The 15,539-nt window shown below is 41.7% G+C and overlaps 1 protein-coding gene across 1 annotated transcript in view; it reads left to right on the top strand.

The window, feature by feature from the left end:
- The first annotated feature begins 57 nt into the window (after positions 1-57).
- Positions 58-15,539, top strand: part of LOC118475796 (uncharacterized) — a 27,441-nt gene continuing 11,959 nt past the window's right edge. The window contains exon 1 of the mRNA XM_035963972.1: positions 58-15,539. This exon is cut by the window's right edge and continues 11,959 nt beyond it. The gene's annotated coding sequence lies outside the window, so the exon portion shown is untranslated.

Genomic DNA, 15,539 nt, shown 5'->3' with positions numbered 1-15,539 from the left:
TGAAAGTAAGGCAGTAGTCTCTAAGGACGAGCTTTGACCAGTAGTGAAAGTGAAAAGCGAATAAGAATTGATTTCTTAACTTATCTTTTTTCAAGTAAGAGTCTACTCTACTCTACATAGTAGGCTAGAACTAGGGCTCTACGGCTGGCGTCCACTTGCAAAGGACCAATTCGACTCTGAGTTGTCGTAAAGAAAATCCTTTGGCACTTTCATGCGTGATGGGTTGAAGCCACTCCATATAAAAGCGTTGTCAAGTAGGCAAGGTGTGGAAAGTAAGCTGCTTCTTCTATCAAAGAGATAAATAGGGCATTCCTTCCATGCCTATTCTTCAATGGAAGGTGCTCCATCCTCCTTAGATGTCACCAGCCCTGCCTGGGCGAGGGAGGGAAGAGATGGCTAGTAGGGATTTAAGAGCAGTAAGGCGAGCTATCGTTGTAAAGAAGAAAGTGTCTTTCAAAACTTTTTCTTCCAAAAGAAAAGTACTACTTTCGTTTTGGTGATTGAATGAGGAAATAGGGAAATGAACTCTTTAGTTTAATGAGCGTGCTCGAACCGACTAAATAGAAAAACCATGTTTACGAAAAATAGTAATTTTATCTGGCTCTTTTTCCTGTACTAACTCGAATAAGCGGTGGATCACTATGCTTTGGCCGTTTTTTTTTCAACAAAAGCAGTGCGAATCTATGAGTGAAAGCTCGAAGAAAGGGCACAGGGTCTCTAGTCTGGAAAGCGAATCAGCCCTTATGGGGATGCACGCTACGGAATAAATCCCGTTTGCCTTTCTGAAGATATATTTCTTACTTCTAGAGTGAAAAGTTTTTCACTACTTTATCTTTATCTTTATCACATGTTGTAATGTATTGTAAAGCATCTTGGAAAGCCCTTGATATGCTTTCTTCCTACTTGCCCGCATCAGAGCAAGCAGAGGTGGAAACAGCAAAGTCAAAGGTCAGATATAGCCTTCCCGCGCGGGATCGCCCTAACTAGTCATAATGGTATGCTGGGTATCGATGTCTTACTTAAGCTGGTGGAACGTAGTGAAGGAGAGCTTCCTTTCTCTCTCTCTATGAAGCTATAGATCATCTATCGGAGAAATAGGTCTTGCTGCCTCCTTTCCTTCTCCAGCTTCGGTCTCGCTCACGGATCTCAAGAGACTAAGAATCACGAATGTGCTTAGGTCCCTCCTCACACTCTTCGTAGTACCTCCAGTCTCCTCCACTAAATCATTCTCTTCAGCAGTATCAGGTGCCAAGGAATCCTTGTATTCGGTAAAAAAGCTATGCTAAGAATCAGCATATCCCTTGCGCAAGCAAGAGCGATTTATTAAATAAATCAAGGATTCTTGTTAAATATAAGAAATCAAAGTATTACACGCCAATATCCCTTTTAATCTATAATCAGGGGATTCATTCTTACTATAAGTGTTATGAGATCAAGTAGGCATGAGATAGAGGGTTTTGGTTGTAGCAGAAGCACCCTTCTTGGTTCTCCGTGCTAGAGTATCACTACGTTTGGCTTCATTTGTCAACCTTCTAATCCCTTGTCCTATAAGGGAAGGGATTATACCATGTGGCCTGCTATTCTATCTTAAGGGGAAACCACTCACTCTCTTGACTATCCTCCGTAAGGAGATTTGTATGAATGAAGCATCAACCAATGTTAATAGCCAGTTGTTGGATCAGAATAAACTACCCCAGTTCAGTCTTCTTTCCTCGTTCGGAATAGAGATCCAATACCTGCTTTCATAGAGCGGCAATAGCGAAGTACTCTTAAGATAAGAAGCATCTCGATGCGATGCCAAAACTCCTCTACATGCGCGCGGTATGAAGATCGAAGTAGCTCCTAGTCTAATGGAAGCCCGAGATCTTGATCCTAACCTACTCGTCTATGGTCCGGTAGACTTGTTGGCCACTTTGTGAGGTGCTACCTTTGATGCCAAGGATTATCGACGATCTGCTCATACTCATGGTATAGCTGCTGATGCTAAGTCTATCTATGTAGTGGATGTAAAGAAGCAAGTCGCACAACACTTCTCTAGTCTATCTAATGCTGGTGCAGCTTATGGATCGGCAGAGCACTATGCGACAAAAGTTCGGGCGAATCCGTGACACTAATGAAGTCATGGATAACCTGAACGTACAAATCTGCACCAGCGCGTAATTCCGAAATACATATCCTGATGCTGGTGATACATACGATCTCTCTGATGGCCCGAGGTGAGGGTTGTATATAGTTAGCCCTATATGTATCCTCTCAGGTATCTCCCTCCCCATACCTATACAGACATAGACTACCTAGAGTTAGAGTATTTGGGTATTGCTATCCCTACGCAATGTGTTGACTCGGTTTCCTTCCTGTGGTCATTGCTCTGGTAATCAAACATTAACATGACACTCTCTATCGTACTCTTTCTTCTCGGTATCCTAGGATTCGTCCTCAACCGAAAGTAGATAGATCATCCTCATGCTGATCTCAATTGAAATCATGCTGCTAGCTGTGACAGTACTAGTGATTGTAAGCTCATTCTCATTCGATGATATCGTAGGACAAACATCTAGTATCTACATCATCGCTATTGCAGGTGCAGAATAAGCTATAGGTATAGGTATTCTTGTAGCATATTACCGTCTACAAGGAGAAATTTAACTAAGCTAACATGTATCGTCCTTCGGGCCCTAGGGTCTATTCTGACTCTCCCTATGCTAGGTGCAATGGGTGCAGGACTCCTTGGACGTAAGGTAAGAAAAACTGGTGCACATATTATTACTTGTGTAGCTATGTGTACAACAGCTCTCCTATCTTACGTAGCATTCTATGAAGTGGGTCTATCAGGATCACCTGTATCAATTCGACTTGGTAGCTGAATCGATTCAGAATGGCACAGTTGACTGAGGATTCCTATTCGATAGCCTAACCGCTCATCGAAGACCTCGCTGTAGTAACTGTATAAGCACTAGTACACATCTTCTCGTTAAGCTATATGATATGGCAGGAGATACACACAACCAACGATTCTTCTCAGACCTCTCTATGTTAACATTCTTTATGCTTGTGCTCGTAGCTGGGGACAACTACCTAATTATGTTCCTAGGTTGAGAAGGTATCGGGGTAAGCTCATACCTACTAATCAACTTATGATATACACGACTCCAAGCTAACAAGTCTGCTATTAAGGGCGGCCCTTACTGTGAACCTAGTAGGTGACACATTCCTTAGCGTAGGATTCTTTGCTATGCTATTCCTATTCGGTAACCTAGACTATGCAACAGTATTAAGTATCGTATACTAATGAATATGCACTGACAATCACTGGACTACTATTCCTATTGGAACCATCCATTGCGATGTCTGCCTGATCGAACTCGCCCTCGGAGGAAAAACTCTCCTCTTTCCACTCAAGTATGTTGCACCGTATCTGGTGTGGTATCCTCTCTTTTGATATTTATGCTTACGAAAGCCCATATTGTAAATAAAGAGCACTTCTTCCTTATCCTTATCCTTATCCTTATCCTTAGTAGCTTGATTGCTGTTACACCTGTACTGCGGATCTTTACTATACTATGGCATTGGTCAATTGAAATCGTAAGAGGTTGAGAAGATCCTTTTCTCATCTGATGCTTTGTTGTTTGCTCCGAGACTCATAAGAGGTGAAAGAACACAATGTTACTACCGGATTTCAAGTGAGTGTACCGGTCTTGTCACTACAGATGGTAGTTGCCGAACCCATTGTTGAACACGCAGCCTTCTTACCGAGAAAAAACAAAATGCTAGTTCTAACGAACAGCGTTTGTCCCATCGACGAAGGCTAATGAGACTTGCCTTTCTTTGCCCTTGATTCTACTATAGATATAGATATAGATATAGATATAGATATAGATATAGATACGGTGCTGCAAATTCGCAAGCTGATCCTAATCCTAAGTATAAGTCAAAGTATAAGTCAAAGTAAAATCTTTGTCTCAAACCATCCCAGCAAGAGGATGCGCCTAGCGCTAGTTGCTCAATCCCTTGCTTGTTTGTTTTCATAAAAAGAATGGTTCTTTTATGCAATTATGAACGGGCAGGCCTCTTGTGGATTCCTCCAACTCCATGAATGAAGGGGGGAGTATGAGGAAGGCCGATTTTCTTTCTATATGAAGATGAAAAAAGGATCAGGGTCAAACATTTCTGACTTTTGTTGAGTATGACTGAATGAGGAAGAGCTCCTTATGTGGTATCACTTTACCACCATCTGAAATGCGCGAAACTCCGATTGGTGGAAGCCAGTCCATGAAGATTCTCCCTTCTCTTACGTGAAATTCCCCTCTTTCGGTAAGCATCCAGTATCTCAGCAAATGAACATTTCTCTAAGCTTATCCTGTAGCTTATACGTCGTTTGAAAGCTGCTCCAAGGATCCAACGAATAGCTAAGGTTTGTTGACGATCCCTGGCTACAATCCCAGGAACATCATAAATAGTACCTGCGACTCCTACTTTGACCACTTCGCATATTGGCTTTATATTATCTACGGCGTCAACCATAAGTTTGATTACATCGCGTTCAGTTCGAGCTAGGCGGTGAAAAGTTTTATAAACAATAGCACGAACTCTCGTTCTTTTACCATCGATCATGCGAAAGTTTACCAATTTCTTGATCAATTCTTTTTGCTCACCATCAAAGTCCCCCATATAGCTGAGAATTTCCGAGCAATTGGAAGCCGCTTTCGATGACGAGGCCGATAAATTGATATTACGCGATCGTTACTGTCCATCTTTTTCAGCTCTGCTCCCAAAAGAGAAAGGAGACTTAAAGATCAATATGTGGGCGTAGGTTTTTCCAACGAAACGAAAAAAAGAACATTCGAACAAATAGACTTGATTCCATGACAAAACAAAATGCTAGTTCTAACGAACAGCGTTTGTCCCATCGACTTTACTTTGGCCAATGATACTACTACTACTATATACTATATACTATATACTATATACTATATACTATATACTATATACTATACGCGTTTTCTGAGGAGCAACATGAGACTTGATTTTCCGTTGGTTTTTCTATTTTCTAACGAAAGTATTAATTAATATGCAGGATAATATAAATGGTTGGTTTTGTTCAATACTTAGGTATAGGTAGGGCTGACTACGCCACCTCAGCAGCTGGGACTGGAATTGCTTACAATGCATCTGGCCACTGACTGAATTCGAAGTAGGGCCAGTGTATAAAGACCGGCTTATCTCTCTTAAGACTTAGTCCACTTTCTACTAGAATCAGATTTTCTAGTTTGCAAGCAGGTGTGCCAGCTGTAACAAAAACTTACGGCTTAGGTGGATTTCTTTAGTCAGTCTATAACTCAGGCTTTTCTTTATAGGACTCCCACACAAGTAAGTAGCTAGCTAGCTGGTATTGCCAAAGCCAAAAACACTGCTGCATTCGAAAAGGCGAACCGCGCGGACCCGACTTCTTCCTTTTATGCTGAAACTAGCCGCCGGGGGAAAAGAGCCCGGAAGGGTAAAAAAAACAACTAGAAGCCATTGGGCTATTACTGCTACAGCGAGATATTGCCTGAAAGAGTTATCCCAAAAGAAGGTTCTTCTGAAACGAGTGCTCAAGCCAACAAGCAAACGTATACTTGATTTTCTTCTTTTCTTGCAGCATTCCTAAACTCAAAGCTCTATATTCTATTCTTACGCTTCCAATATTCTCTTCCAAAAGCAATAGGTTGTCGACAGAAGTCAATGAAGCAACGTTTGAAAGAAACAACACTTCTTTCTCAATTTCCACTTTAGATAGGAGAGTCTGGTCCTTATATGAAACTGGTATGCCAAGTGGAATTCTGAGTACGGTTGTATAGGACTGCTTTCAAGATAGCGAGCAAGACCTACTCTCCTGGAATGGGGCTAGTCAAAAGAAGACACCTTGATAAGGATTTGCTAACCTCTGACTCCCTTTCACTTCATATTGGAATATATGAAACTCTCAAAGATGTGCTTTCACTTTGATGACAAGATTCTCATCACGTACTTACTCTTACATAGCTCAATCAATCTGCTAGAAAGCTCTGCTCAGAATGAATTTATGGGGTATTAGCCACAGCAAGTATAAAATAAGTTTCTTTGGAAAGCAAGAACGAAGTAGGCGAGGAAAGGCATACATAGGTCAGAAAAGTATGCATGGTCGTCACGGCACGGGTAAGGATTCTCATTCCAGCATTCTTGGGTCTAGTTTTGTTTGGACTTGGGCTTAGATGTAGTGGGTTCTTGGGCCACAGCTTTACCTATCAAAACCTTCGAAGGAGCATTAGTCTTTGACACATCAATCAACCCGGCGTAGGAGCATGGGATTTGGACACATCAGCACCAAACCAGTTGTTGAAGTGGAGTATGAGCTTCTATCCAATCGAAAGAAGAAGCAAAGGCTTTTCGGTAAAGTATCCGTTTTTTAGTGGTCCTTGCATTCACTCCTCCAAGGAGGTGGTAATTCATCCATAGTACGTACGCCTATCTATGGAAAAGTTCTTTTGTTGCTTCAGCTGTCAACGCATTCTCAGCCCCTGCATAATGTTTTTATTAATAAGCTCTCTATCGGCCGAAAAGGTCTTCTTTAGACCAGCGGATGGATAAGGCTTAGTTTTGTGCTTTTCACCTTCCACCGGCTTCGAGGCAAAGATATCCGGGGCCCTATTCTTATATTCACGTTAATGAATGGATGGGTAGCACGGAAAAGTAAGTGCTAACAAGATGAAAGGATTGTCCAATACACATACATACCAGTTAGAAGAGGGAAGGGTGGCCTCAGCTGTCGGAGCCAAGCATCGGATGTACTTCCTCGATGAAAAGGCACTGGATAGCGATAGACGTACGATTTCAATCAATTCTCTAGGGGCCCTGGAGAATTGATTGAAACAAGTCAAGTATTGGCGTAGTCATATACATATATCGTCCTTGGCTCGTAGGCGTAATTCGTATTCGTATTTGTTATTAATTTCTTTACTACGTCGTAGGAATATCTCTAAATAGGAATCGTATGTACATGTTTCGTATTGTGATAAAGCACCTATGCCGCTAGAAATAGTAGCGCCTTAAAGAAGGCGTTATTTACAAGATGGAATAGTGCTACGTCATAAGCAGAAAGACCACAAGCCATAAATGGGTTACCTAGCCACATAATTACAGACAGGGACCCAACTCTTAGGCCAGTCCGAAGGGCATTGATGGAACAAACAAAGGTAGAAGATCTTGATTCTCTGCAATTCGGCTTCAACCCGATGGAGCTCTCTTCAAAACATATCTTTCGGCGTCAGTCTTTCCTGCCTTACCTTAACCCCGCTTTCACGTGGCGATTCGGTATGAGGTTTCTCTGATCTGTTTACGGTATTCTTGAAGCTTTCTTTCTTGGTCACCGGACAGAGTGAGAACTGCTCTGCTTGCTTTCTTTCCCTAGCACACACTTAGTAGATAGTAGGCACAACTCCGCTAAGAGCTCATCGAACTTTACTTGTAGAGTGAGACCTGTGCTCGATATGGTTCATTTCAGTGCTCTTTCTCTCGGTATGGTTCACCACATGCCTGTGATCTCTCTCAAGCTAGGTATCGGAGAAGTCCGTCATGGAATTGAAGTGGTAGAGTGGTAAGTGGGCGTACGGTCTATGTATTTCTTATCAGTGGCATTAGTTCCTTTTCATTCTCTAGATAGATGAACAAGCTTCTCTTTATATTATAGAATAGAAAGGATCAAAAGGGCTCTCTCATCTCCTATTTGTTTGAGCCATTCATTATAGTGGTGGTGCCGGGAAGGCAGCTTAGCACTCTAGTCCTTTTGAGTAAGGAATTGTAGCACGGGCAGGCAAGAGACAACCTAGCGAACTGAAACATCTTAGTATAGTATAGTATAGTAGAGAATTTGGCGTTGCCACATAAACATATAAGTAAGGTTGTGGACCAACTATCCGGCATAGAGGGAAAAAAAAGCAGTGTGCCTTCTACTCATCGCCCAATGGGTACTCGACCGACTTCAATTGGTTCACGATGTGGTTGAACTCGCTTATCGGCGAGGTACTTTAGGCCATTTTGAGGAGCCGACGCAGGGCAGGGCAGGAGATGAAGTTTGTTTGAACTAAAGGGCGAAAGCTATATAAAATATACCGAAATGAAAGAACTGCTGTTTTTAGCAATTGAAAGTTGGGGAAATCGCTCAGTTGGTTAGAGTGCTGGCTCTGGGAATCCACGGATCACGCCACACTCGGACAGTTCGCCCATTGCCAATATGCCAGATGATGGATTCCTTGGTTTTAGTTAGTCGCTGCTCTTTCTATGGCAGTGGTTGATCCTCTCGTCGTGGGTCGGTTTAGTCATTAGCTCGAGAGGACAGGGGAGAGATAGGAGACAATCTATGTAACCTTAGCCTACCCCAATAGTAAGTATCGGAAAAAGGACTCCTTCTCGAAAGAGATAGGCAGTCATCGCATTATCTACTTGATTATGATATTTATTTTTATCCAACGGATAATGCAAATCGCCTATAAATTAAAGTGAAAGTTCAGTACGAACTGGTAGAGCGAGAGCAGCTAGTTTAGAAGGAAAAGAAAAAGGGCGCCTACTCAGTGGTAAGTTAGGTCATTCCTTTCCGGCTATCAGAAAAGAGTATGATCGAGGGTCCCATAAGGCAAAGGGAAGGTGCTCCCCCGACCTACTACCCTCGGAGAGATTCCTACGGTTGCAATGGTGAGTTGTGAACTTTGTAGAGCTTCGTTCTAGTTCCATCATTTTTCTGCATTCTTTCTAAAGTGCTAGTTTCCTCTATTTCTAATATCAGAGTAACACGGGAATTCTCTCTGGGAATCCGCTCCCCCTGCTTGCTTGTATTGGGCATTTGGCAGAGGCAGGTTCTCCATCATTAAGAGGCTTCTCACTTTGGTATCGATATGCGTCTGAACTCCTCCACTCTTTCACTAGGGGTACACACAACTCTGGACTTGTGCAGCTAATAGATTACTTTCTCAAAACAGCCTATTTTGGAGGAAATGCCCATGGGAATACGGTTCTTGGGATACCACAGGGGAGTACCATCTCACCGGTCCTTATGAACAGCTTTCCCCACTGAATCATTAGATCACCCGCTTATGTTCCCTAGTTGTCCAGGTGTGACCTAGTTTGCTTAGTAAGTATGGAAGGACAAAAGACGAGTACAGATGACTACTATTCTCCGGCAGAAAGTCACTCATTTCCTCTTAAAGGTCCCAAAGATATGAGTAAAAAACTCTTCCAAATCAAAGATTTGCCTATTCTTCGTAGTACGAGAATACTCTTACTTCTCATTGACACAGACGAGAAAGAAGTAAGTAGAATAAAGGAAGAATGTTAGTATAGTAAAAGGAAAAGAAAAATCCATTATATATGCTATATCTCATTCACTGAGTAGTGCAATAAGCAACTATTCGTTGACACCAACTCACTTATACTTGAAGACAGGAACATAGTAAAGTCAGCTAATCCATTGACACATTCTCTATTCTAAGACAAGAAAAAAGAGTAACTGAAGAATAGTACTCTTTCTATTGTTCATTTCCTATGAATCTTTCTTCATTCACTTCATTGAAAAGATATTGTGCATTTACCTAATTTCCTGTCATAGATAGTCTAGTGAAGCTAGCTTACTAATGCCAAGAACTACTACTCACCAAAACCTATCCTTACTAATACACGGCTATATGATATTCTTATTTATTATTCTATTTCTATATTTACTCATATTCTAGTTTCGTAAAGCTATACTTTAGAGAAGGAAAGAGAGATTCTAGGACCACTTGCCCATAAGAATAAGACCGAACTTAACTACCTGTAACTGCCCCAACTGCCCATGTGTACTAACCCCCCGAAATCACTTTCCCTACTGCTACGTTGAAATGAAAATGCCCGCCTCCAATCCGCTTAGTTAGACCAGACTCTCAGACATATGATTGTTGAGTTAGCCAAGTGAGGGGTTCGTTCAGCCCGTCAATAAAGCTATTCTCGGTATAGAAATAGATAAGAAGAGCTCCAATTAGGGGCAGGCGCAATAAGGAAGGATTGACGAGACCCACCGGAACTTCAACTTTCAGTCTTCTATACGTTACCTGCCTGGAAACATGTTGGGTCGTGTCTTAACATTCCGTTCTAAGAAAGATTCCACCTCTCCTCGACTACCGAGAACCAGCCTTCTTTCTCCAGCTAGAGGAGAGAGGTTTCTTTCATGTTATATTCAAAAATTGAATACCCTCATGTCTTTACTATACTATGTGTACAAATCCGGCACTTAAAGCGGTACTCCCTCCCCAGGGAATGAATGCACGTCCAATTAGAAACTCCCCTCCCTACGTGGGACCTATCTTCCTAATGCCTTGCTTCAACTACTACTTAGAGTTCTCCAACGGACCTGTAGATATGGTATCTAGTTTGCTTTGAATAAATCAAGTTGTAAGAAAGTGATCTATCTCATAGTTCTCCATACCCAAAACCATTTATTTCACTGCAAAGACGAGTACGACAAGAAGAGAGGAGTAGTACAAAAGACCCATATCATAGAAGAGTGAGACCTCCATAAACTCTTACCTATCCCAATAGACACATGACCTAGCCTAGCCCCCACCGCCCTATTTCCTGTACCCACGTTCTTTCAATGCCAATACTGCTACTCATACATATGAGACGGCAGAAAAATGGGCGAGAAAAAACATATCTACTTTACTAGACTAGTAATACCAAGTAACGTAACGATTCTAGTTTTATTAGACTCCTTACAAGCCCTATTTTTTACAAGTCATAGAGTCATCCGCCCTGTTTTCCTCCTATGCTTCTCTATTCCTATCAATAAGCCCTTCTCCCGATATTCCTATCAAGAAGAACTCTCTCTGCCTGGCTTTGCTAGCTTCGTTCTCCTTACCATAAAGTCTATTTATTATATTATTGGATCCGACCTGTGAGAAACCAATCGGAGTTCCTACATTGGTATTACTAGTTGAGCCTATATGAGCGTACGTTGGATACGGTGCAGTTATATAAGCTAAGAAAGAGCTGCTTATAAAACCTTCTAATATACTGATCGGTGGCTAGGTCATTGGTGCTTCTGCTTTTCTTGCCTCCAACCATGCGGTACAAGCTCAGATATCTTTAGATTGAGCTAAGTGATATCGCTAGGCAACCCCAGCGAACTTCCAACCTAGATCAGTCCTAGAAGTTCGTTGCTCTGATACCGAATCACGGAAGAAGAAGAAAAAGCCATTTAAAGACCCAAATATTCAGTTATATCTTATAGCAGTCAGTGGAAAAATGATCATCGGTTCGCGGATTGTTTTCACTCTGTTCTTCGCTTGAATGGAATTCTTCTTCTGCCTAGCTTTTGGTTCTCTTTTAGGATCGTCACGTTATACGTTACTCTTTCGTGCCGTAGTTACTCACTGGGGATGAAAGCCAAGAACTAAACGATCAAGAAAGAGGCAAATGAGAAAGAAGAAGGAGCAGGGTCTCGTGTCCACTAAGAAAGCAGACAGTCCAGTCTAGCATCTCTATATCTAATTGAGTGGAATAAAAACACATTATCGAAAGAGTTCTTTCGAGAAATTATGATTCAGACGAAAGTGGTCAGTTCTGTTCTATTTGAATCTGAGCCGCGGAATCAGCATCTACCCAATCCTCAGTCGTACAATGAAGGCTTTAAACCAAATAAGTTAGAGGCAGCAGTGAAACAAGAAATTACCGAGCGAGCACCAGGCTTGGGAATATGTTGAAAGATGGAAATGCAGAGAAGAGGTAAGAGGAAATTATACAGGCTTGCCTACAATCCCTTTCCTTGTCAGAAAAGCAATTTCACCCCTAACTTAAGATGCTTACCTACCACTACTACTGGCTGGAGGCAATGGCTTTAGGATATGCCCTGACCGAGCTACGTATCTTTCCTATGGGTGGGTGAAAAATAAAAGTACTAGGAAGAAATGTGCTTTTTGTGCGTGCTTTTTTTCTAGCAAAAGTGCTGCAATAGAATTTTGAAAAAGCTTTATTTAAAAGAAAAAGTATCATTCGCAAAGCTAAACAAAGTAAAGTAGAGAAAAGGGGGTCATCCCCTTGGCCAGACTGAGCATCAAGCCAGCCAAGAAGTCAAAGCTGAGAAGGAGTGACTCGCATGAGTCAACACTTACTACTCAGGTCCGGTAGAGCAATCTCAAATTATCATATAGAAAGAAACTCTCGACGGGAGGAGTAGTTTCAAATAGAAGTGAAGTAAACAGATTCAAGTTAGCCCAGTGTAGATCCTTGGAAAAGCAGTTCAAAGCAAAGGTTTTGTTATTGAAAGCACTACTTTTACATATACATATATATGAAGATGAGTTTTATCAAATCCTGTGGTGACTTCCCAAGCCAAGGTAAAAATGTGAAGTAAGGATTTCCCATATATATGAAACTAAAATGAACCCTCCTCGGCTAAGGTTGAATCAGATATAGAAGAAGCGGAAGCAGGAAGCTGAAGGATATCCGTAGCGAATGAGGAATAGGACATGCATGTGAGCTAGCGAAAAGGGAATAGCACATTCTCTAGGGTTCGTATCAAGCGCTAGCAAATGGAGAGGGTCAATCGAATCCGTATCCTCGAGCGCTGGGTCTGTCCTCTAATGAGGAGCTCCTTGCTTTTTTGATCCGTGAATCCGGATCTGTACCTTCATCTGAAAACTATTCGCCGGTTGTCCGCATTCCTCTCCTCGAGCGAAAGGTGTTCCCACGCAATCGCTATCGCTGTTCCTACGACGTAGTCAATACGCATTGGAATAATGGCATCCCCTCCACCGTAGTAAAGTAAGAAGTAACGGGTCTACGCCCAGCTTCCTTGTTCGGTTCTGGTTACGGGAACGGTTGACTTTCGAAATAAAATACCCTTCTTCCCCGTTTTGCAAATTCACCTAGAGCTAGCGAAGCGAGTCCGTTTCCAGCGATGAAGAGCTTTTTTATTTAATGAAATATTGGTCTACGCCCTCCTTTGATGCCCAGAGGAAGAAAAGCGAAGGAAAGAATACTATCTATAACTATAACTATAAGGGAAGGGAAGGGAAGGATATTGATAAAAAATAGGAAATGGAAGTAGATGAGCGTCTGTCAGGTGCTTGTTGACATTTATATTGGAAAAGAGCTTTCGGTTCTATTCCTTTTTAGTTTTAAGTAAAGGCTTTTTATCGACGAATAAATAAGCTCTTTCTACTTTGCCTTAAAAGCTCGTCCTAAGGAAAGCAATTTGAACTTGCTTGAGAAGATAGCAGAAGTTCTAGTTATTACAGCTAAAGTGATAGCAACTCATGAACGAAGTGCTCGACCATAGATAGGGAACGAGCGGAAAAAAAGTAGCGAGTGGAGCCATAGAAGAAAACTTTTTTCTTTAGGTCAAGGTGATAGCAAACCATTTTTACAATGGCACATAGCTGGCTTCTATCTTCTATCCTATCTTATTATGCCGACGCCTTTCTCGGCCAAATGATAGAGGCGCTTCGGACAGGTAGAAGGACTAATTCAGTCTATTGGTGTGGCTATCGAAACTTCTTCGTCTAGTCTAGATTGGCTGTACGGGTTACAGTTCTTCTTTGTTATTGGAGTCGAGGTAGCCACCACCGGGAAAAGGAAATAGGCCTTCATTCGTTTTCTTCCTCGTAGTCGTCCCCCGGCTAAGGTATCATCAGATATAGAAGAAGTAGAGACTGGGGGGATATAGCTAAAAAGGAATATAACTCGTCCGAGGGCGTGGGCGCAGGTGCAGTGCCAGTTTCAAGAAATGCGTATCGAGATACCAGTATCGGGCTGGTATTGGCTCAGGGCCCAGCTTCACCTAAGAACAGCCCTTTTATAATATCCATAGCGTATATGACCGTAGTTACCAAGCCCTATAACGGAATTCCCAACAACGGATGCCTATACGGCTTTGTGAAATCTAGTTGTAGTAAAGTAAAGTATAGAGATTTGAAAGCAGCTGGATCCCAAGAGCACTCTTATTCCTCAGCAAAGGTTTCGCATCTTTATCCATCAATACGAGACGAGCTATGAATACGATAGAGATATTCCTTGAGAACGTTCTTTGCCTAGCTCATCTACAGGAAACAGATAGTCTTTCCCATCACTCCAATCTTTACTTACCTACCTTGGCTTAACTCATTAACTTCCACGACTGGGTTATCTATAACTCCTTATGAAGGCCTTCATTCTTCTCTTATTTCAACTCGCCTGTCCCTGTCAACTAGAAAGGTAGTAAGCAAGTACTGAACAGAAATCCATTAGCTTAACACATGCCTACGTTACAAACATTAAGGGAAGGGTAAGGTTGATTCATTTTCATTTTGTTTTTCATTCACATAGGAACTTAGCTTTGAAAGAGGATGAGCGGTAAAATGGATTATATAGCATTCCTCTCTTTTCTTGCATTTCTGGATTTCCTATCCTAGTTTAGCTCATGGTGGTTCCCCTTTGGGAAAGGGGGTTCTCCTTGATCCCAGTTTAGTAGGAATTGTTTTCAACTAAGGAGGTTGATTGAGCAGGAAGTTGGAAATGATCTGAGTGGCAGTAATCTTTTTGATCTAATCACAAAATGTCAATATCGAATTACTGAAAACAATTGAGAGGAAAGAGATAAGCACATTCTATTTGTCCATCTAATGGAAATGGTTGTCAAGAATCTATAGTGTAGTGTTCTATTCAAATCAATCTGTAGGAACCTCTGGTACTGCTATAATATAAGAAGGTACCCGGCAGGCTTGAAAGCACGAGCTGTCTTAGCTCTTTGTTCTGTCTGAGCTTGAACTAACCTGTGAATTCGAACATTGACTTTTTTAATACGTTTGTGACGCTTGCTTCTTTCCTTGCCATAGCTATTAGGTAACCCCCCCGGTAAATGCCCCGGTCTGTCTAGCTTCTTACACTCGGAAGGAATCGTTGAACTGGAGTTCCAGCTTTCCAAAAAACCCTGTCTCGCAGAGCACCAATTAACTCTTTTAGGCCAGTCTCAGGAGTTTATTTATTTGAGCCTCTGTCTCGGATAAGATTAGTGCGAGCCACATCCAAATACCTCGGTCAAATTATTAAGTTTATTATTATATTAGGCCGCAGGTGGTAGAATCCCTCTGTCTCACGAGCAAAACAGCCAAGTAAGCTAAGTTTGGATCTGATAAGGTTGGGTTAAAGCCAAAGTAAGGAATGAATGGAGAAGCACAGTCTGGCTCTACTCTATAAGTAAGGAAATCTCTCTATCCGGTTATTTTATTTGTAGTGAAAATCTGTCTCGAGGGGAGCAAGCAAACTCCAAATTAATATGAATACGAACCTGGTTCAACAAGTCGAAAGTCATAGGAACTTAGCTTAGAGATTCGGTTTCTTATGTAACTCGCTTGCTAGAAACAAGTCTTGGATGCCACAACTCCACATCCAGTCAGTAAGTCTGTAAGTAAGGTAACTTAAGAAAAGCGAGCCAGATAAGATTGTTAAGAATCAAAGCGAGTCCAGCAGATGATTCTTATTTTCTAGTAACTGGTCGTCTGTACTTAACTTAAATC

This window comes from Zea mays, unplaced genomic scaffold (genome assembly GCF_902167145.1).
Source record: "Zea mays cultivar B73 unplaced genomic scaffold, Zm-B73-REFERENCE-NAM-5.0 scaffold_664, whole genome shotgun sequence".
NCBI classification, from domain to species: domain Eukaryota; kingdom Viridiplantae; phylum Streptophyta; class Magnoliopsida; order Poales; family Poaceae; genus Zea; species Zea mays.
The sequence above is the reverse complement of the archived record's forward strand: the minus strand, read 5'-3'. Positions and strand labels throughout refer to the sequence as shown.